The sequence below is a fragment of the Camponotus vicinus genome, unplaced genomic scaffold (genome assembly GCF_025532165.1).
Source record: "Camponotus vicinus isolate PSW18456_S1 unplaced genomic scaffold, iyCamVici1.0 SCAF_4, whole genome shotgun sequence".
Lineage (NCBI taxonomy): Eukaryota > Metazoa > Arthropoda > Insecta > Hymenoptera > Formicidae > Camponotus > Camponotus vicinus.
In genome coordinates, this window is record NW_028141976.1 from 21,656,913 (window position 1) to 21,681,356 (window position 24,444).

Sequence of the window (24,444 nt, forward strand, 5' to 3'; positions counted from 1 at the left end):
TCTGTTGAACGAATTTATTGCGCATGTCTCGTCTTTTGTATCTCTCGAAAGGATTATTTTCCGATTGCCTGTCTAGAAGTAAGAATCGACGAGAAAGAAGCGGCGACCTCGACGGACAAGATGAATGGCCGCTGTCTTGAGAATTCCTAGAAAGGAGGTATTATCCCGGAGCTTCCTAAGAAAAACATTATCCTGAGGGATGACGGGAAAAAATGTTGATACCTTGAATACTAAGCCCTGTTTAAATATGATCTATAATACTCTCTTCATTCCCACTTTGCTCGACCAATCCTCGTCGTCGAGGGAACGTGGTGATTTCTTCCTTTAGATGCTACTCGGATATCAGAAAGTCGGCAATATAATCCTTTCGCTGATGCAATAATCTTGAAAACACTGTATTTTGTCGCATCTTCATGTTTCAGAATGTTAGGAATATTGCTACGATATGTCATTGCTTTATTATTTTAGTGTCGTTGATAGTAGTTTATATTTTATTTTTCGCGCTAAAAGAACTATCGAGCATAGGTGCTTGTTTAATAAAATTCATGGCTTGTTTCTCTCGTTTAAAAGATTTAAAAGAGTTGTAAAGATTTATATACTTTACGTGTCGAGAGAATTAAATTTCAACGATTAATATTTTTAAACTGTGTGCAGAGAAAAAGATGAGTCAGCGCTCTTCTGGCCGTTTTTCGCACCCAAAAGCTAAGAGTAGATTTACCCTTCAGAGTGTCTGTTGTATATCTATTTAATGGCATCGTACATTATTCACAGCAAAAAATATACGACTTTACGCATTTTTTCTTAGAGGAAAGAATAAACGAGGTAAGAGGATACGTGAAAAGAGTATGGGAATATCAGTTCGGCTACGTCATCAAGATATTAATTCGAGGAAATTCTTACAATATCAATCGAGGATAATTTTGCGTTCCTATTGCGTATATTTGCAAAGCGAAAAATAGTTATATATCATTCGTGAGACACGCATCTTTACGATCCGGTTCATCGGTATGATTAATGCGTCGCCCTTAATCGATTCGGAATATTATTATTCCTCGATGCCTGCTCGCGGCAGCTTTTTCACCCTCTAATGTAAGAAGAAAAGAAATCGTGGAAGAAACTTCTTTGTTCGCATTGGATGATACTTCAAAAATTGTTTCGAAAATACCAAAATTGTTTGAAATACATCTCGTCAAAAATTTATAATAATTATAACTGTAAGTCCATTTCTTTTAAGGTATCGCGATCAACTATAGAAATATTTCTTGTAGAAAAAGAAAGGGAAAAAAGAGAGATTGGGAAAATATTTAATCCTACAGATTTTTCTACTCTTAATTGGCCAATATCTATAAATTTACGATGCGTAAAACATTCTATTGCGCGATACATTGTTTGCGACTAAAAATGTAGTGCTTTTATTTTAGTAAACAAAAAATACATGTGCCTCGGTAGCTTCAGTGGGCTTTTTTTCCTATCTGTCGACAGGTCGGCATCCATAAATCTGGGACGTGTAAAGCGTTTGCGATATAGAAGCTTTAGGTTGGCGCGTGGAGAGGAATATTTTGGTTTAAAAGAATTTGTTAAGCTTAAATTTCGTTTGTTGTATATCCCGAATGCAAAATGATAACAAGATAGACAAGTACAAAATGGACAAACTATAAAATAAATCTAGATATTCATGCTATTTGCCTAGGATTTTATAAATAAAAATTAACGATAAATTTAATACACAAGAAATATTTAAAAATAAATTTAAAATTTCAAGCGCAAAAATAGATTCAGAAATCAACGGAATCATTTCGTTGATTAACCGCGAGAATTAATTTTGCATAGAAAGGAATTGTTTCAAATGGTATATAATTATGCGAAAGATTCGTAAGTTGAGCCTTCGATATCTTCCTAAGATAGCAATTATGTAAGGATGCGAAATTGTATACAGATCCGTCCGAAATGGAATTATTCAAGCGACGAAATTGCAGTAACATTAGGATATATGTAAATGGATATGTAAATGATCGTTAAGGAGCCTATATGTTTGCGTAAAAGAGGTCAGAGGGTAACTAACTACGATATATATGTGCGTACACATTTGACGTACAACGAAACGTACATTGCGATGTGCATTAAGGGCTCCGTAGGGGCTCTCTACACAAGCTAAATTCCATAGAATGATCGATGTAATGCGTTCCGCTAGGCAACCACTGCAATGGATATCAATATTAATACAATAATTAGATACGTGACAAAAATCAAGAGACGATATATACAACATATGATAAAAATTTTAATCAAAAAATATAAATATTCTTTTAAGATCGTATATCAACAATACATGGATTATTAGAATTATTCGCTATGTATGCATTCAAGCAAGGTTTAAATTATATTGACATTTCGGCATTTGCGGGCAACAATCGGCTATATTGAACGAGACGTGAAGGTTTATGCGCTCTAAGCTGGAATAAGACCGGTAGGAGATATTGCTTGTATCCATGAAGCAAGAAAACTGAGAGCGAATAGTACATCGACACGAGAGCACGATTTCTATAGGGGTAAAGCAGGGAGAATAAAATTGCTTAATCATTCTTATGTTACATCGGCTCTTTTCGTTCTCACGCGCGAGAAAAACATCAGCAATGAAAATTCTGAGAACGCGTTTGCCCGACCGAATAAAGCGCTCTGTACGATCGATGAACGGCACGCTAACAATATTTCATACAACTATAGCGAACTCGGAGATGCTTGAGAACAGCCGCTACTCAGTGACCAATAACTACCTAACCAATTTCGAAACTTGCCTAATGCCCCTTGATATCAGTCTCCACGATATAGAGCTATATATAGCGTATCGAGTAAATCGCATCGGACGTGGCTGTATTGCTTATCGTATAATATTATACAGCAAGCTAAACACGTACGTAATCGGGAAAACTATATATATTATATATTCGAAAAAAAATTATTCAACGTATTAATCAAAACGCTTTTGATATTAAAAATATTTTCGATTTTTTCATTCAATGTTTGCTTTAAATCTCTTCTCTTATTTAGAAATGTGTTCGATTAAAACAACATGCGAACTATTATTGATTGAAACTGCGTTATTTAAATGTCTGACGAGCTCCCCAGTATATCTCTATACAAATTTCAGAAATAAACTCTTCTTGAAAGCGAGTAGAAACGATTCCGTTACGAGGCGCAAAAATCCGGTCGGAGAGTCAGAAGAAAAATACGGCCTCCGCCATTTTCGCGATTTACGCAGCACCCTGTATATCGGTCCCGGGAGAGACTCTCGCGAGGTACTCTCGTCGACGAGGATATACCTACATCTGGCAGTCGAGGAAGTGAACGAGGGGAGTCGTTTTACGCGCCCTCCCCCCCCAAGTTATTCCCCCGAGACCCTGTAACAAGGCTGCTATCATAAAGCGATCGATGTAATCGGCCTCACGGGGGCGGAAGGCGTTAGGCGCAGCCACCCTTCGCCGAATGGGGAGGGAAGGTACACCGAAGGATTCGATAGAACGAAAAGGAGAAGGTGATAAAAAGAGAGAACGTTAACACTGCTGCTTTTCGCGCGCCAGCCGTACCGCTTGGACGCTACTTTGCCTGAAATATCGCCATGATTAGATGCGAAAAATTCGTCCACCATAAATAACAATCAGGGGTTCCTCCACGACGTCATATCTCATTTTCCGAGCCTATTCAATCTATGATAGCGACGTCCGCGATGATTCTCGCTCCAGATCCTCATCTCCTGGTGATGTTCTTACTGTGTTGACAGAGAATCATTTTCACAAAATCATTATTTTCGCAAAAGTACTATGAGAATCGTGTTCTCTATCCACGCTACTGCTTACTTTGCAAGAGCACTGGAGAAGTTCCTGATAGTGCAAACTTCTCGTAGAAAAAACAGAGAATCTAGAATGTGTCGGAATCACAACAAGCAAACTATGTATTCCGAAAATTTCCTTAGTTTACGATAACATATATGTAGGACGAATATATTTAAAAAAAGTATAAATTTTTTACGTAAAGAAAAATATATCTACCTACTTCAATACTTCATTTATTAAGTAAATTTTTCTGATATAATGTGATGTTATTTGTATTTTATGGGTAATTAAAAAGATTATCTCTTTGATAGTATATCCGTGCAATATTTGAATAGCCAGTATCACTTTAGTTGTGCTATTTTGGCAAGGGATCGAAAATTGTTCCGATCTCCAGAGTGCTCTCGACTTTACGGCCATTGATCTGGCGTTACAAGCACATGTTTAAGCTGAAACTAGTGCCTCGGTTACACATCCAGATACATTACAAAACTCCGCGTGTGGATGGAAATTCGGGTATTACCGAGTTTCGTGTCCTCGCTTGGCCAACTTTGCGAGCGTGTAACCTATGCCTTTATTTAATCAAACCTTCTACGTCCTCGTTCCGTTTTTGTCCTTACCTATCGCGATACGAATCGTTCCTAATGCGATTATAAGGATGACGAAAAGAATGAAGCTAGCGCTTCGTGTTTCTTATGCAACTGCTGAATACGTTTAGATGCACGAGAGGACAACAAGCCGCTTCAAAACTTTGTTACAAATGAGATTGTCGAGCGAAGCGTTTCTCCAGATTACTTGGATGAATTTCAGTCCCTTCATCAAAATATCCTGCTTGTAACGCTTTCGAATCATGGCACAAAACTTTCCTTAGCCTCTAACAATCTAGCTCATTCATCATTATGAAACTGTTAAGTTAACGACCAATTAAGCGATCGTAGACGCCAAGAATATCAGGCACGTAGAAATATCTGCATTTAAGAGGAATAGTACTTAGGACTTTTGGAAGACGCTTCTCATCTCGTGTGCAACTTTGTATTCCAATCCCACTCAAGATTCAAATGTAGGCAATTAGAAAACAATATTGTCACCGTTTTATTAAATAATGTTTTTGTTTGATCGATTAATGACAATTATTAAATTTTATATCGATGATACATATTATTACTCAATATTGTTGTAAAATCTTATATTAAATCTTAACATTTGTGATTGCGTTAGCTAGCATTTATATGTATCGTGCACATCGGATACATCGTATACATGTCAATTTTGATATCATATGCGCGTATTCAACATAATTACGAGCGAGCTGATTTCCGGGAGGAAATACTTAACATCTTCACGCCGGTTGTTCATCTTATTTCGATCCGATGCAATCTATGTAAATATGCTCTCGTATAACCGAGTCGCGCCAACCTGAGACAGCAGTATCCGATAAGCACTGCCGCTCTGCATCCGATTCCAAATGGAAATCAATACCGAAACGAGCCTCACGCATCGAACTGTTCCGATTTCCCTTCCGGGCGCGGGCATTCATCATTTTACTACGGCGTCGCAATAGACTTTACGAATGAAAGATCTTTGGAATGAATCTTGGAACGTAATTGAAAGTCTGATTGCGAGAAACTGAGCGATTCGCTTTCTCAAGGGAGAGAAATTAAAAATTGTCCGAGACATTCCGACGTTTTAAATCGTTACGTTATTTTACTAAAAAGTAGATAACGCAATAATTGCGCTTTTGCGATTGTATTCCCGAGAGTTGCAATTTTTCTTCTATTTTCAACCCCAATTTTCTCACGTTTATGGTTTTTAGAGATTTTTCGATAGGTTTAATTTATATAGGAATTAAGCTTCTATTTTTTGTACTACATAGATAGTAGCAAACAATTTTCCATTTAGAGATTTAAAAAAGGAGTTTTCGGTAAAACTAAATAAAAGATTAAATTATTAAAAATGGATTTAACTATTTAAAGTATTAAAGTAGATATTAAATTAAAAATTGAGATTGAAAGTAGAAGAATTTTGACAAATTTTGACTCCATTGACAAAATAATAAAAATTAATCATATTCAAAGATTAAATTACAATTTTTTCCTAACATCATTAACTGATTAAATGTTATATTGAAAGTTATTGCAATTGATCAACAATTATCGCGAAGTAATATCAAAATGTGGGAAAAATAATTCATATCTTGAAAAAATAAAAAACAATGTTTATCTTTGCCTCTCGCACCATCAATTGCATTCTCGCGAGACCGAGCTAAAGTACGAAGGATATTTATACATAACGAAATTGCGTAGTTTGTAAATACGTTCGTCGCGATAAACATAACAGAGATAATTATTCGGCAATTTTCCTTCCTTTTCTGACGCTCTTATCGCGAAGTTTTAATAGCGATTATCACGCGGCGCATTTTTCCACCGATAAGTTGCTCGTTGCGTATTCGAGCACCGTTCTTCGTGCCGACTCCGTGACGGGAGTTTCGGCACACTAAACTAATATTTGCATAATCGCACTCTGAGCGAGCCTCTCCCACCGTTTATTCTCAAAGTTTAATTGTGTTCCTTTAATAGTTATATGACGGCGGGTGCGGCCGCGATATTACAACGAAATAATTCACGAGTGCGGTAAACATGGGCGCCGGCAGAATTACTTTTAGGGGGGTGCACTCAAAAGAAGATGCACTGGAAAAACGGTTTTTTCCCAGTTCATAATTATATTTTTGTTAACGTCGTTTATGTTATTTATTGAATTTTAATAAAGATTCATTACTGTGTCAGCGTTCATAGAAAAAGAGTGCAAGAGGAGACTGAATTTATTGATAATGTGACAAATGAATTTGGAAAGCAACCAAGACGGCTCAAGTTTTTGTTCAAACATTGATTTTTCTAAAATTGATTTCCCAAAGGCTTATTACAAATGTTAATTAATATTTAACCATTGCATTTTTGTTCAATTGAAAAAATTATCGATATTATTCTATATTACATGATTTTTTTATTGAATTTTTTCTCTGTCTCTTCCCCACTTATTTCATAGGCCAGGGCCAGGGGGGTGCAAGTGCACCGCTTTGCACCCCCCTCCCGGCGCCCATGGCGGTAAACACTTCCACGTCGACTGTCAAGCAAGAGTAATAATAGCATCGCGAACATAATATTCGCGATGCGCGTCGTGTGGAGTCCTATTAGGCCGGTTATCGATTAGCATCTGGCGGCGAATAATTCTCGACAGAAATTACGCCCGAGAGACGCGAGCTACATTTTCTACTCGATTTTATGCCTCTAAGCTCTTCTATGTTTCCGTAATTAACGTTATTATCCTCAGCGTGTACTTGGAGCGAGCGTCAAGTCGGCTTCTTTGACGTCCTTCGTTTGTTTTCCGAGCGGTTAAATTAATTTATACATGAATGTCACGAATGTGTCACATGCATGTTTCATGATGAATACATCTGACGAATGTAACTATCCGTTTTACGGACTATCCGCAAAGACGCGAAGCTGCTCGTTTTCACGGATATAACGTTAAATGCGAGTACTCGTTCCTCATACCAGTTTAACGAGATGCAATTTTCATTGCAGACAAACAAATCTCAAAATCAACGAGTCGTATTTAATTCTGAATTTACACGAAAAAATGCGAGCAATAAACTATTATATTTTCCATTCCATAAAATAAGACGAAAGCGGCTTAATGGCAATTTTGACCGATTAACTTGTTTAACACGATCAAAAACGTCAATTTAACAAAGTTACCTTGGGAAAGAGGTAAATTTCTCTCAATAAAGAAATCGACAGATAGATATAAACCACTGCCTCTCTCTTTCGTCGTTCTTTACTCTATTTCTCCAGGGTCAGGGACCCTGGAATTCAATTCATAATCCGATTTGGCGTCCGATCGTAAGGAGCAGAAAACTTTCGATTTATGACACGCTTAGGACAAAATCTTCCGAATCCACTAACCACCGTTCATTTCCTCCTCGCTCTTTTCCTCATCCGCGCGAAATATATCCTGCGATATGAGTAGAAATGCAATTTCCGCAAGAAAAATAAGGTTGCAAAGCTAAACTAGTTTTTAATTCTTTGTCCTGGCAATTACGGTAAAGAATTGAGATTATGTGGATGGCACCTGATCCACAATTGCACAGATAGTCTCAATTTTTCCATACTTGCTTTTGTGGTATTACAGTAATGCCTCGAGGCTCTTGCAAAGCTCGAGATTGTACCGTGTAATAAAGCAGCTCATGTTATTAATTAAATTAAATTAAATGTCATTAAGGTGCAGCGCGGTGAATAAAAAAATATTTTGAGTGAGTGAAAAAAAGGCGATGACAGAAACTTCGATCGATGACACTCCCCCCTATTCATCCGAGATGTATTTCTCAATAATCCCCTTCGCAACTTGGACGATTTATCTTTGATGTTTGTTGCCGGGCCTCGGTCGCGTACCCGGAGCGGGCAGCGTCGAGCAAACTCTGACGGGGTGGCCGATCCATTAATTAAGTTAATTAACTCCCGACAGGTAACACGCCGCCGCTATGGACGCCAAGTAAACTCTAATGTCGGCCTAGAAACTGGCTAGTTCGTTGGCGTTATCCCGCGCGTATATGCGCGATTACACAAGATTACACCAAATCCACCGCGGGTACACGCGTACTTTTGTACGCGCGTACGATAATTAATGCGCTCGGCTCTTTTCGCGCGGGCCTTACAGGCTCGAGGAAACGTCGGCTCCGATTATTCTGTGTTGGCTTTTACATATCGCTGTGGAAAATGCACCGTTATACATGGTTGAGCGTCAACACGCTATAGGGTACGCTACAACATATGATATTTTAACGCTGGGAATTTTGACGCTTTACGCATTTCACGTGTAATGCTACGTAAATTTTCCATTAATCTCCAAAAAACAGAATAGTTTCTGCTCATAAAGTGCACATTGCCTTTGTAAAAGTATTATAGATTATACATTTTCGTGATATTATTGACATAAGTATTTCGATAATTAAAATTTAATTTGAATCAACTGATTAGTCTTGAAATTGACTCAATTATCATTTAACTTTAATTTAAAACTCTGTTGTTTCGCTACTTTACGTAATTACACACGCCGCTGTTGTATTCGTGAGAGAGCCCGACACTTACGATCCACTTCCGCATACAATCGCGGTAGTATCGGTTCTTAGTTTCGGCAACTCATGGACACGAATTTGATCGCACGCGAATTCTATAGCGGTCGCGGTTCTCACGCCGAAGTTTCGCGACTCTGATTATTCGGTCGTGAAATCCTATGCCGAGAGATTGCGGACAGTTTGCGCTCGCGTAGTAGATATTTAAATGAGGACGCGTCTGAAACTTAGTCGACTTGACCACATCGGAGATCAAGGAGTTCTCAAAGGGGAGACGTGATTGTTACGCCAGCCAGCACTTGTCTGTATTAACGGCGTAGATATCCTCGCATAATCGCGACAGTTTCTGCGATAAGGTATAACATCAAGGCTAATTTCTAGTAGAACGGTGCTGCGAAGGCAATTGTCATTTGAATATGCAGAAAGTTACTGATTACCATATACTATAATGCAATTAAAATGATATGCAATAATTAATTTTCGTACTTCTTGTTTAAATAAATCCCGATGAACTTTGATAAACGTTAATCTTGAGAACAACTTTATTACATAAATATATATAATAACTTTATTATATAAATATATAATAAATATATAATAATTTTATTATATAAATATATATAAATTTTTAAAATGCAAACTTTCTCAGATTACAGATTTTAATATAATCCTAACTTTTCAATAATTTTTCAATAATTGAATTTTATTGTTCGGAATACTTTAAAATGTTGATTGAAATATATATTATTTTATTTATTTTTTACGTGTAAAATGTATGTATAAAATTTATTAAAATAAATTTGGAGATTTTATAATTAGTTGTTTACTATCAATAAAATACGACTGTAACAAAATATAATCTTTGATAAATTTTTAACGAATTGTATAATCAACGCATTTTGATTATGATTAAAAGTCTCAAATATTACCACGAAATCAATCATAACGGATTTTTGTACACTGAAGATGTTAATGAACTAACCGAGTCCTGCTGAGCATACAGTGTGAACTCAGTCGTGCGGTATACGTGCGATCGAAGAGCGATGGTAATCAAGCCTCGACGGAGTTAATCGCTCCGAATAGCTCGCTACTTCATCAATTTTTTACAAAAAAGACCAGTCGATCGATCGATCCTTTCGCGCGCGACAGGAACGCATTTTCGCACCGAAAAGCTGTTAATTTCTCGTCGTGTCACTTCGTATTAAAACGTGCTGCCGCGGTGCAATATCGCCGATTTATCAAATTAGTTACAGGCGGACGGACGCCGATAATGCCGCAAGATAAATATGTATGAACGCGATCAAGGAGAGCATTCATAAACAAATCGGTCCGGAGGATGGCGATGCAACTAGCAGCCGTTGCGTTGTCGTGCGTGCGTCGCGCGTGCAATTTACAACACAATGGCGCGGTCTAAACTGCAACGCATCGATGTTACTCTCTCTTTGGCCCGCTCCCATGTACTTGACCTCGTCACGCGTCACCGTTTTCCATCACCGAGCGTTTGTCAAAGACAAATACACGTCTGCAAAATTGTACGTGCATGTGCGTGCGTACCGGAGAGAATGAGCTAGCACGCATCGCGCGTATACGATCGTGCACGAACGAGAGGAAAACGCTATACACATTATTCGTACGCAACCAAATGATTCTAGCGCGAGATCCGCGCTTTTGTCTATTGAACTAATTTGTCGTATTGCTCAACTTTTTTGTTACGCTCGCTCGCCCGCTCGCTTGCTCACAAATTTATCGCGTCCTGCAAACGCGCGCGGAATATTCGTATATTTACATTGACGAACACTGACGAACGCGAGCGAAACTGAAGCACCTCATCGATCGGGTTTTGCATATCGCGGCTAGAAACGCAACAATTTAAATATGTCAAGAATTGTGTTTCCCATGCAAAATTAATTCAGTAAATGTTTACATTAGCTTACGCGGCACGGATCATTTTCATTTTGATATATATTGTAGAAGATACATGCCTAAATAATAAATACACGCTTAGAATTTGGTGGCGCTCTCTTTTGGTTCCCGAGATATCATGCGGTTTTTTTGAAATATTGTAAAAATAATATTTTTAGGAAAAGAAATTTAGTCCCAATGACCTTAACCTTGATATATATTTTTAAAATCATAATTCTCAGTAACTTTGAAAAAGTTTTCATTATTATTAAGAGCATTCATTATTCATAATTAAATATTCACTTAGAGATTGAAATATGCAAGTATATCGAATTCATTTATTTCAAACTTTCTTTTGTGCGGAAAATTCTGAACTATGTCGTAATTTTACTTTATTATAAAGTAAAGGAGGAGCGGAGTCTCTATACGTTTATTTAAATATTTATTTTTCATTTTTAATAATAAATACTTAATAAAATATTTAAAGCACTTGATTTCATCACGCATAACATATGTTGAAGTAAATAATCAATCAAGTTTATTTTTATCCATAATAATGGCTATATAGAAATTCGTAAAACTGTGTTATTACACTTATTTCCAAATTCTTAAAATTAGACAATGATTCAAAAACATGTTTACAATGACACAATAACGAGAAAGTGTTAACAGCTAAATATAAATAAAAAAAAAATAGAATATAAAAAGATAATATAAGTATATATAAAAATTATGATATTTTAAAATCGCATGTTTCAGGAGCCAAAAGAGAACGTCACAACATTCAAAATATATATTACTTATTATAGAAATGTATCTTCTACGATATATGTTAAAATGAAACTGATCAATCCTGCAAGTTGATGTAAATATTTATCATTAATTCTTCTCTAATTTATGAGAAAATCCTTAATTTTACTTTTCGCACTTTTTTGATCATCTCTAATAAACCTACATTTATAAGTCTATACAACAATTATCCAAATTCATACAAAGACATTCACGGTAATTGATCTCCTTCTCTACGTTTGTGATCAACATGCACAATTGATTCGAAATTCTTCATACTTGGATCAAATTCGTGACATTAATGCGTCAGTTTTTCTTTTTTTTTTTTTAACGTCCGGCCAGCAACGAGATATCACATATTTTGCTTGGATGCGAGCCGGGAGGCATTTCATTTTACGCGCGTGATCGCTCCCATTGATGCGTATACGCGTCCGCTGTCAATTTATCATTCTGAAATAGTGGGTCGTGATGCGGTGCAGTGCCGCAGTCGCGCCGTTCCTACGGGACCTGGCCTCATGACGAGAGACGCTAAACATGCGATTATGCGGTTCCATTATTATGCTGCCGAAATACGGGATCCGCAAAGTACGCATGCGGGCCATATACGGGCCGCCGATGATCCGTTTGGGTGTTTTTCATCACACATATATTGGATACAAGACTTGCTTGATAAATGAGTTACTATACGCTCGCGAAAATAAAATTAATATTGCGTCGTGGAATAGAATAATTGATGAATATGATTGAATCAATAATTTGTTCAACGATATTTAATTGACAAATATTTGTCCGTGTGAAAATTGATGCAAAATTATTAACGAAATTATTAAAAGAAATTGCACATACCAAGCATATTTTCGGTGTATCCATTGTAATTTGTATGAAATAATTTATTTGTAAAAACACGATAAAATATTTACCATGTCTTTTGCGTAAAAAAGATATATATCAGATGTATATTTTAGATGAATATTATGCATTATAAAATTATAGTCCGACAGTTAATAATTATAATAGAATCCGACATTATTGTCCGACGAATTGCCATTAATTGTCATTAAATTTATCGTCGATCTATCGCTAATGTTTTATGGCATTTAATTCGCAGAACCGATTAAGGCTTCCATCCGAATTAATCGCGTTCGGAAACGAGCGTCGTCGTTAGCCACTACGACGATTGCCGCCATAAAATTGTTGTTGTCCAATATATACGGTGCTCATGCAAATGTCACGATCATTCCAAGACGACCCGATATTGCGTGTAATGCGATTTTACGATGGAGCATTCTTTTTGCCTGACTAAACGCGACTCGATCTGCTTGCTCGATCTCAATATTGATTTTTTTCCTCAAGACAAAACGATTTACAACTCGAGTTATTATAGATGTTTTTATTAAAGAAAAGTTTATTGGCTTATTATTTTCGCAGAATATTTCTTAAACAAGCAAATTTTTACTTTTCTATGCGTATTTAGATTTAAAGGACGGATCTTTAATAATATAAAATAGGAATATATATATGGTAATAACAATATATAATATATTCATATTCCTTCTTAACAAAGAAGAGATCATTAATCGTAATTAAATTTAGATTATCCTATTAATTAATGCATCCTATTAATTATCATAAAACGAGATCGTAATAATATTGAATAATTTTAGAAATATGAAACGCGGGTCTATTTTGAAAAAAGAATAATAAATCAGCATAATTAAAAAACGAATGCATAATAAATGCATGCGTATTTTCTGAATTTGCAAAAGTAATATTTGCACATACTTTATTATTGTAATAATTATAAAAATTAATTATTATAGTAATAAATTTGCAATCATTGCAAGTTTCTCGATAATCATGAAAGAAGGTAATGTGATAATTGCTATAGAAGATATGATTTGCTATTTCTGGCATTTCCTCGATCAATCTCGAGCTTTGGAGAGAATACGCCAAAGATAGGCTTCATCGGCAAGTGGAATTACGAAGAGCACTTCTTGAGTAGATCAATTATTGATCGTTTCTCCAGAAGCGCGCTATACGAGCCATCTTGGTTGTAACGAGGTATACGTTACATTCATTAGCCCGTCCTCGTACATTCCAGCAATTTGCCGTTACGGCTTTCCGTAATCTCATTGGACGATTATGCAGCATTAAGAAGAAAAATTTACCGTTGCCGAAGCTGAAGGACTGAGAGAGGAATCAAGTTTGCCGAAACTTAAGAGAACGGGTTAAAAAACTCTTTGCACAACCCCACGAAAATCCATCTTTGCCCACCGCTGGCCGACTCCGAATCTCCCAGCTCCCCCTGGGAGTCGGCGTGAACCCCCGGACTGAACCTAGCCTAACCCAGTTCCCAGGGAACGTAGAGAATCCGCAGCACTTGAGTTTCAACCAACGAGGTAGATTTTATTGCGTTTGTGTTCAAATCGGATTATGAGTCTTCGAGTCACGATGGATTTAATCCTCGTTTTTTTCTCTCTTTGATCGATTAAAAATAAACGTAAACGATTAAATATAGCAAAACTTCGATTATGCAAACGAAGATTATTTCTCAGCGTAATGGTTCATTTACTTTTGCGTCAATTTTCGATTATAATGAAAAGTATATAAGTTAAAATTAAATGGCATTTTTATTACGTTTTTCTTTTTATTTTCAATTTTCATTAAAATATAAATATGAAACGTTTAATAAAAATGAATATTTATTATCTTTTCTGCGTAGACTGATTAAACATGTATTTAATATATATTTATACTTATATTATTATAAATTATTTACAAAGATAAAGATACATATATTTTCATAATAATCAAATAGAATAGAGAAAGATCAGTTTTTCTAATATAATGTATATATCTTTCAAATAATAAATAGTTTATTCTAATAATGATGTTTAATTAATAGGAATTCTCGTACATTATCAAATTGTAAATAAATACCGATATCATTCGTTGGAAAGCAATATAATAGATACCGAAGAGTCGCTCAAACTCGATATCGATAGCTAAATAATAATGAATATTACCAATTGTATTGCGTACGATGAAATATAACATGCCCTGTGTTATTGTAAGGCATATATTAATCGATGAATAATCAATAGAATATCGAAACCTATCAATGTATATTACTTCATAATGTGCGTTGCAAGGACTTTGTTCTAATTACCGTTCATCATTGCTCATTAATTTGTCAAATTAATTATTGAATTCCATTGTCTAATGATTATTTGTGCTGGACATTCAATGTAATGCACCGATATAATTTCCGAGAATAATAATGCGAGTTTTATTTCAAAATTTATCAATCTATTTGCCGTAATTTCCAATCTATTTCCACAAATTCCAAGGGCTTAAGAGTAAGTTTCGAGAAATTGAGTTAAGATCGTTACACGGCCGAAATCTTAAGATTCGGTGAATAAGATATTCTTGCTAACTTGATCGTTTCTATTGTTTCTAACAATTCAAAGTATACACAAAATACTTTAAGCTTAAGAAAGCTTCATTATAATATACATAGTAAAAAAAAAATTTGCACGTACATAACAATAATGGATATAATAAAATTATTGGATTTTGTGCTCTGCATGAATAATATATATAAGTTAATCTGAAAATGATGTTCCTTGATTGGACCGCAACACGAAGAATAAAGCTTTTATTCGATATGCACTCGCGCGTGAAGCATTGTGAAGCATTCTGATTATATCGAATACCTTATTTATTTCTCCGCATATAAAGCAGCATCTTGAAGAATTGCGTGTAGAATCTCTATAAAGTCGAATACGCTCGGCACCTTTTATTGTCGCGCATTGAACTTGCTCGTGTGTTTGATATAATGGAGAACTAATATCTAAACGTTAACTTGATACAGCAATTGTCGCACGACAAGAAACAGTTTACTCCGACAGTAAAAGTTTTATTTGCTTTAGAATTCATGACGATATAAAAGTGATTTGATTCTCCTAGTGGGAGATTCCCTTAGGAAAGGAAGGAAAGCGGCGACGCGATGTACTAGTGCGAAAGTGCCCGAGCTATGTAACTGCTACTCTGCACTTTGTAGCAGAGAGAGAGAATTACGCTGCGAGTGCAGCTGGAAACGCGAGAATGATATCAAATAAATTCTCTCAATGCGCTTGTAGAACTATTGTTCTACAAGCAAGATCTATGTACACGGCACGATTCAACGTTCATATGTTGTGTATAAATTCTTGTGTCATGTAATAAAGTAGTTCGCAATTGCCAATCTCCAATAAATTCCTTTTTCGCTACATCGAAAATTTAATGAAAGTAAAATAACCGTTTTGCGATTGCCGTTTCTGCACCGTTTGCAGGTAGTTAGGTCTTCAAAATTCAAGAATCGAGAAACTGGTAGAAAAGGTTAATACACGTTATATACATACATAGTAATCTGCACTTTGTTCGCATATTTTTATAATAAATCGATATAACATAATTGAGTTTTTAAATACTGTAACCTTTACTGAGAGAATTCTCATCAGTATCTCTCTCTATATCGTTATTTTATAAAATTGTTGCAATCAAAGTACGATTTTCGCAGTAACACTTTAAAGAGTATCGATATCATAATACGTATAATACGAAATAACGAAGAGCTAAATATGGAAAAGAATCATTTTCGCTATTAAATTTTATCGTCGATATAAAATTCACATTACTCCCACATGTTCTCATATCTGAGTTAATGTTATTACGAGATATAGTGTTTCTATGTGGCTAAAATCGATTTATCCTCGATTTCACGATCGCACCGAGAAAATGGTTGTAGAATAAACTGCAGTAAATTCCACTTTTGCCTGTGTGAAGAGTCTTTCAAGAGAAAAAAGTGATGTCGAATTGGCCGATCGGGAAACAAACGGACAATCCAGTCGCGCTTGATGGGCGACAATCGTCGTTGTTGTCTGCACCATCACTTTTTAGCGATGCAATCGTCTCTCCTCTTTTTCGCTCAAAGCGGACACTCTTTATTACGCTCTGCATCACGGTAATCGTTTGGTTTCATCATTCAGTTTCGATCAAAAATGCTCACAAAAAAGTGGCGAGTAAATACGATACGTTTGGCAGATATAGAATTGCACAATTTGCTTCAAATTATCCGTAAAAATCTGTATCATATTTATATATCTGTATTTTTATATTTGTGATATACTTATGTATGCTAATATTTTATTAAGTACATTGCAGCTAAAAAAATATTGGGAAGAAAAATAAAGGAAATTGCGAAGCGATCGAATCACTGTCACGAGTATATCACGATATTAATGTAAAAGAAGAAGGATTATTATTGTATCGTGATTACGAATATAATCCTGATCGTGTCTCAAGAAATGACGCTATTGCCATTTCTTAGAGGAATGATCGTCCTTCACTTCCCATTGATACGGGCGCCACATTCTGATTATATTCCATTATCGTTCGATGAACATAGATGACTGCCATCCACTCGACAATTCGCCATTACCGTCCCTTGTTCGATCTGCTTAATGCGTCCGTTCGAATCGCATTGATCTACATTACGCTATAATCATCGCGAAAACTTCAATCAACTCAGCGATTGCACTTAATTAGCTCATTTTGACAAAAAATGATAACATTGAGCGTGGCTGTGATTAACGATCGATTCGATTGCATTAATTCAACTTCCATCTCGGAAGTTATTTGCATAAATGTCGGCTTATACCTATTTCTCATGAGAGCAATAAAATAAATTCATATCATAATATCATCGATCGTCACATCATCGATTTATCGCGATTTTGATTGATGTATTATTATCGAATTAATTATCGAGCATTCTAGTTTCAATACGATATAATATTAATAGGATATAACTCTATGTTCGATATTTAAATTCATTAATTTATATACAATGATCACATGACCATATGAATTAATTTGCATTATAATTCCCATGTGTATCACGATAATCATAAGATGAAGAATAATATATATATAATGATTTCTTATTATCTATAATTCTTCATTTAAAATATATATTGATGGTCAATTTATGTTAATCATCATTACAGAAGCTGTACATAATTTATACCGTAATAAACGTATAATAAATTTGCTACATAAAATATTATTAAATAGTCATAAAAAATGAATATTATTTCATTCAACTATTCTTCCTCTCTGTTTTTTTTCCTTTTCTTTGTCTCTATAAAAACATAGATCGAATCTCTTTTGACGAGTATCGAAACCGTTTTGCCCGTTAAAGTTTTATACATAGAAGTTTGATAAGCGATGCTCTATAAAACTGTCTGTATTTTTCTCTTGGTTCCTCAGACTGAATACGCATGGTGAAGCAATGTATACTTTTCTTTCCCAGGTGGTTCGAAATAAGTTCGAAAGCATCAAACTGGCTCGACAAGTCACTTCGCCTTCCATAAGGTACGAGATGAGCACGTAGCGAGCGTCTCTGTCAGCGGATCTCTTACCTATCGGTCTCGTTTCCAGTCGTCCGGAAGAGGACTACGTTTTATGCGTTTCAACCGCGGCCGCCACGCTACTTAGGATGCAGATGCGTTCGATTTACGGGGATTCGATTTTTCCACACAACTTTGCGTCCGATAAATCCGCGATCTCCGCGATATTGGATCTCAGTGTTCGCTTTTGTGGTTAAACGCATTCGCCTCGTATTCCTCTTCCATCCCAACATTTACATACATTCTTATAGCAAAATCGTACAAGCGTATACAAGTTTCTACAACTTGAAGAACTTCAAGTTGAGGTGGATGATACCAACAACCGAAGCGGTTGTCGAGAACGTTTTCGAAAGTTGATATTACTCTTGCTCGTGGTAATATTATTTTATTTTTATCGCGTTTGTGAAAAAAGGTGAGGAGAGTAAAGTAAAGCAAGCGAAACTGCTTAACTCTAAGAGGAAAAATGTGGAAGATAAGTACATAAGTATATACTAAACTTTTAATTTTCGAGTATCTAGTTGATTGCAGATAATATTTTGAAACTAATTTTCAGTATTCAATAAAATTAACCCACTCGTATAACGAAGAAATATTTTTCTGTCGGTTTTATTTCGTTTCTTTACTAAAAAAATTATGCACAAAAATATACATGTTTTTACGCGGTTCTCATAATGTCGCATGTTTTCTTTTACGCGGAAGCAAAATAGCATTGTTATAGGAGTAAATTTCTCCTTGTATATTTAAGTAATGCAAATAGATAGGAATATGCGATGTACAGGATATGATATATTTTTATTGTACAGGATAGAAATATATGATAATTGTGTATATGAGATAGATAATTTCAAGCAATATCTTCGAAAATTTGTCTACTATGCTCCGTTGAACATCGCATTAAAATTTGGAAAAGGCTACAGGAAAGCTAGCATCGCTAATCTTGCTTTCTATCAGGTTTCGATAATAAACTTTCATAGGAGTTGGAAAAACAATTTTCTAACTAAAGATTATTTTTTTATTTCGAGAAGACTTACTCTTCATATGCACGATAGAAATTCTTCAAACACGATAGAAATTCTTCAAACACGATAGAAATTTAAAAAGTCATTATGCATATATTTATATATCACGAATAAAAATTAAAATATATAAATTAAAATATTTAAAATATTTAATAAGATATTTAGAATATTTTATTAAATAGAATTAATATTTTTATAAAATTTATGGGTCTTTATATTTCATAAAAATGTAAGTTTTATAAATAATATTCTTTAAGATCCTCTACGATAGAGAAAAAAATATTTTGTCAAAAATTAAGATCTGATGCTATCGATACATAGTATCCTGGAATGATCAAATTTTTGATTATTGTTTTCGAATACTAGAAACTGTACTAAAGAGATGTCAAAAATATATTTTTACAATTAAAAAATAATATTTAATTTTCTTCTTTGATTTTACATGACTTGTGATTGATTTATATTATTGAAAACATAAAGCATAAATTCAGATAAACACGCAGTTTAATAATAAAGAAATAAATTTTTCAGCAAGCAGGACGAATCGGATTGCTGAAAATCTATTTGCATTATAAACTTAGAGAATCTTTGGAGAAAAATGCTCTTGAAAAGACCGAATGTAGTAGGAAAAGAATGTCGCGAAACCAGCTTGCCAAGTAACTTTATAACGTTCTCCGAGTTAGCGATGCTTTGTCAACGAAGTTTCTAGTTTTTTTTGTTTTTAGGGCTTGTTTCAATAATATTTTTAACAAAAGTGACATTTATTGTCATTTATTTTTTAATCGTGATAATAAATATTTGACATCTTGAAATTTGGAATGTTCTTGAAGCGAAAATTTAAAATTTGCTATCAACAATAAATCTTCAGAAACGATTATATAATTTGCTACAATTAAGTAAGTAAATTCTTCTTTTTCTTTTTGACAGATGTAACATCAAAATCTTTGGCGAATCTTCTTTTCAATAAATAATTGTATGAAATAAAATTTTATATGAAACAACAAGAAACAGTCTCAAATTTTGAAGAATGTATTTAAGAGTGTTCGAATATTTTAGATTATAAACAGAACTCTTTTGTAGATCTTGATTCTCGATAAATTTCTTTTCTTCTATCACAAAAGCTTTTACAGAATATCATATAGTATTTTTGTTTTTTTGCCAAAAAACGCACAGAGACAACTAAAAATTTTTAATAGTTCACACGCAGTTTACGAGCCAGAATTTTGAATACTTTTTATTATGATTAATCAATAAAAAATATATAAATATATTTTTATTCTCTCAAGGCCCAGTTATATCAAAATTATTTTAAACAGAATAGATCACTGCAAAGGTTACTTATTGTTAGCGATGAATTCTTTGAAATAATAAATTAAATAAGTTATAATTTACTCACCTCACGATTGCTCCGCCATTGCTTTTCCAAATTTTTCTTATGTTCATTCCATCCTGCTTCTTCAAACACTCACGTTCACTATAAAAATATAATTACGATTGAGCACTAATTAGCAAAACACGACGATTGCGCGAAATTTTGCACGACATTTCCGATAATCGATTAGCGTAAGTAATGCGACGATACCGAGCGACTATCTGTCTCGTTTGACTCTCGACGCGTGAATGACAATACAAGGACTGCGTGTCAACAATAGCACACTATGTTGATATTCACACGAAACTCGAGCGCCGAATTTTATGACATACTATTTGTATATGAAATCGATTTATCATTTCGTATATCGCAACCGTGATTGTGACAAATACTACGAAAGATCTAATTTTTTATAATTATTTTCGAGAATTATTATAATAATACAATATAATTATTACAATAATTATTTTTTATAATTACTAATGCTTAACGCTTTTTGTCGAAGCATATCAAAGCACAGTTTAATCATTTAAAATGAAACAAAGCGATAGAGATTTGTAATTATAAAAATTATTGTTTTATTATCTCCCCGATAATTATTTCTTAAGATTCGGATTTAAATCGAGTTTTGAAATTTTTGCTGATTTAGATATAATTTGCTTATATTTTTTAGTTAAATGGTCATCGCTATAACATGTTATAATCGTTTATTGTAATAATTATTGTAGAAATGATCGCATTTAGAAATAATACACCGTAGCCGTTGCCTACTCGCTCGACTTTCGCAACACGAATGACAAGGTCACGTATGTTGATAGATGTGTATGTAAGAATAGCGACTCGTTTTTTGATGAGATATCAGTGCGACATAGTAGGCCTCACTACAACAAAAAGTATCGACAAAGGAAAAACAGGATCAACGCGTAGAGATGAAAATGATTATTTTTTTTTGCATTATATGCTACGAAAATCAAAGGCTAATATCGATTAATTGCTGCTATAATGAAACATTTAAGCACTATATAATTTTATACAGAATATTCTGCCCTTTGAAATTCAAATGAATCATTAGTAAATAATTAATATACACGATTTATCATTTCACACTTTAATCATTCAATTTTATATTTCGTGTGTTATTGTGTATTTTTAATTTCAAAAATAGCAATTTATATTTAAATTAGCGAAAAAAAATTTTAAATGAAATATGAAATATATTTGCATCCTAACATTAAAAAAATAATTATAATTCTAGATATGAGAATTAAACAATAATTTATGGTATAATCTTCTATCGTTTCAATTTCTATTTTAAATAATTGAATCACATGTGTGAAAGTATCTGCTTTGATAAAAGCAGTCACTTTGATATGTTAATAACCATGGGCGCCGGCAGAATTACTTTTAGGGGGGTGCACTCAAAAGAGGATGCACTGGAAAAACGGTTTTTTCCCAGTTCATAATTATATTTTTGTTAACGTCGTTTATGTTATTTATTGAATTTTAATAAAGATTCATTACTGTGTCAGCGTTCATAGAAAAAGAGTGCAAGAGGAGACTGAATTTATTGATAATGTGACAAATGAATTTGGAAAGCAACCAAGACGGCTCAAGTTTTTGTTCAAACATTGATTTTTCTAAAATTGATTTCCCAAAGACTTATTACAAATGTTAATTAATATTTAACCATTGCATTTTTGTTCAATGGAAAAAATTATCGATATTATTCTATATTACATGATTTTTTTATTGAATTTTTTCTCTGTCTCTTCCCCACTTATTTCATAGGCCAGGGCCAGGGGGGTGCAAGTGCACCGCTTTGCACCCCCCTCCCGGCGCCCATGTTAATAACACTAATTGTAGTAATTATAGAAACAATTATAATAAAGATGATTATAATAATTATAATAATTGTCAAAAATATAAGAAAATTAAATAGCTCTTAATAATTAGAAAATTAATATTTATCGAAACTGTTTTCAAAAAAGTAATGTAATGATATGCGAGTTGTGATAAAGCGACGCATATACAAGATAACGCTTTATAAGTTGTTAAATTTAGCCGTCACGCTATGGGTAGTTATTTATAGTCATCATAAACAATGATAGTAACCATAAACAATCGCATGTATAAAAGTATAAACACATAATATTACGATATAAACAAATATATGACCAATCAAATAACAAATATATAATAAATTAAACAACCCAGACAGCACACATGTCCAAAAGACATCTAAAAGACGACTTAAAGACGTCTTAAAGTCTTTTAGACGTCTTTAAGACATTTTTTGACCTTTTTGTGCTGTCTGGGAAGCTATAAATTACTCACATCGTTCGCGAATCTTTAATCTCTCATGTTGCTTCTTCATGGCATTCACTCACAAAAAATACGACTAATTAATTCGCGCGAAACTTTGCACGGCACTCCCGACGTTAATCGCATACATACGTTCTGTTTATATAGCAATCCACTTGACATTTTAAAACTTACTTTATCCAATTTTTACTTAATTCAACAATATAACGACTACCTTTTTGTTCGAGCCTAGACGTGCGAATGGTAACAAGGTGACGTATGTCACAGTAAACAGCGCGTTACGTCACAAGAGTCGTACGTCTAACCTCTAAGCTAGTTTGTCATTCGTGCGTCTAATCTCGAACGAGCAGGTCGAGCAGGTAGCCGCTTCATATATTGTTGGATTAAGTCTTTATAAACGTGATTATTCATTACGATTACTATAATTAGTGATTCATAAGCATGATGGCTATTTCGAAACATATACATATTTCGTACGATTTTTGTATCAGAAATAAACATAATACATTGATTTCTCGGGATTTATGTATTCGAAGTGTATCGGGTGCGCGATATTGAGACTCAATTTTACGATCCACCGTATCTTAACTTTATTTACGTAGAATCGCATGGTGTCAAGTGTTAAAATGTCAAGTGGATTGTTGTATAATAAGAACGTATGTATGTATGCGATTAACGTCAGGAGTGCCGTGCAAAGTTTCGCGCGAATTAATTAGTCGTATTTTTGTGAGTGAATGCCATGAAGAAGTAACATGAGAGATTAAGGATCCGAGAAGATAGCAACGGTGAGAAGCTATTGCAATGTGAGTAATTTATAACTTATTTAATTTATTATATACTTGTTATTCGATCGGTCATATATTTGTTTATTTCCATGGCGTGATTTCTCTGTTTTACATTATTATGTAATGCTTATGAAAAATTTAAGATTTTATTTTAAAATAACTTAAATTAAACACTTAAATAAAATATTTAAAATATTTAATAAAATATTGTAAATATTTTATTAAATAGAATTAATATTTTTATAAAATTTATGGTTGTCTTTGTTTTATAAAAATGTAAGTTTTATAAACAATATTCCTTAAGATTCTCTACGATAGAGAAAAAAATATTTTGTCAAGAATTAAGATCTGATGTTATCGATCTTTCGCTCTAAACTTCGAGATGATATGGCGTTTCTATTATTTCGCTTATATAGGAGTAGTAAGACTATGAGGTTTCTAACGCAGGGGCTCCGAGGGGGGGTGAGGGGCGAGGGGGAACCGCGGGCGGGGGGGTGACGTCACGGGGGGGGGTGACGTCACGCGGGGGGGGGTGACGTCACGTGCGGGGGATGATGACGTCACGCGGGGGATGATGACGTCACGTGCGGGGGATGATGACGTCACGCGGAGATGATGACGTCACGCGGGGGATGATGACGTCACGCGGAGATGATGACGTCACGCGGGGGATGATGACGTCACGCGGAGATGATGACATCACGCGGGGGATGATGACGTCACGCGATGGATGAGGGGGTCCGCGCGGGTAGGGGGGATCCGCGGCGCGAGCGATGGACGAGAGGGTCCGCGCGGGTAGGGGGGATCCGCGGCGCGAGCGATGGACGAGGGGGTCCGCGCGGGTAGGG

General features: G+C 34.7%; 2 protein-coding genes across 4 annotated transcripts in view; one reads left to right on the forward strand and one right to left on the reverse strand.

The window, feature by feature from the left end:
• Positions 1-20,571, reverse strand: part of LOC145970070 (zwei Ig domain protein zig-8) — a 59,760-nt gene extending 39,189 nt beyond the window's left edge. Inside the window, exon 1 of the mRNA XM_083096495.1 lies at positions 20,514-20,571. The gene's annotated coding sequence lies outside the window, so the exon portion shown is untranslated. The remainder of the gene's footprint in view (positions 1-20,513) is intronic.
• Positions 1-24,444, forward strand: part of LOC145969900 (zwei Ig domain protein zig-8-like) — a 248,016-nt gene that overhangs the window by 59,977 nt on the left and 163,595 nt on the right. For 2 of the 3 annotated variants that reach the window (XM_083096213.1, XM_083096212.1), the window contains exon 1: positions 23,154-23,614. The exons of the other annotated variant lie outside the window; for it this stretch is intronic. The gene's annotated coding sequence lies outside the window, so the exon portion shown is untranslated. Of the gene's footprint in view, positions 1-23,153; positions 23,615-24,444 lie in introns of those variants that run through there. 3 annotated transcript variants of the gene reach the window in all.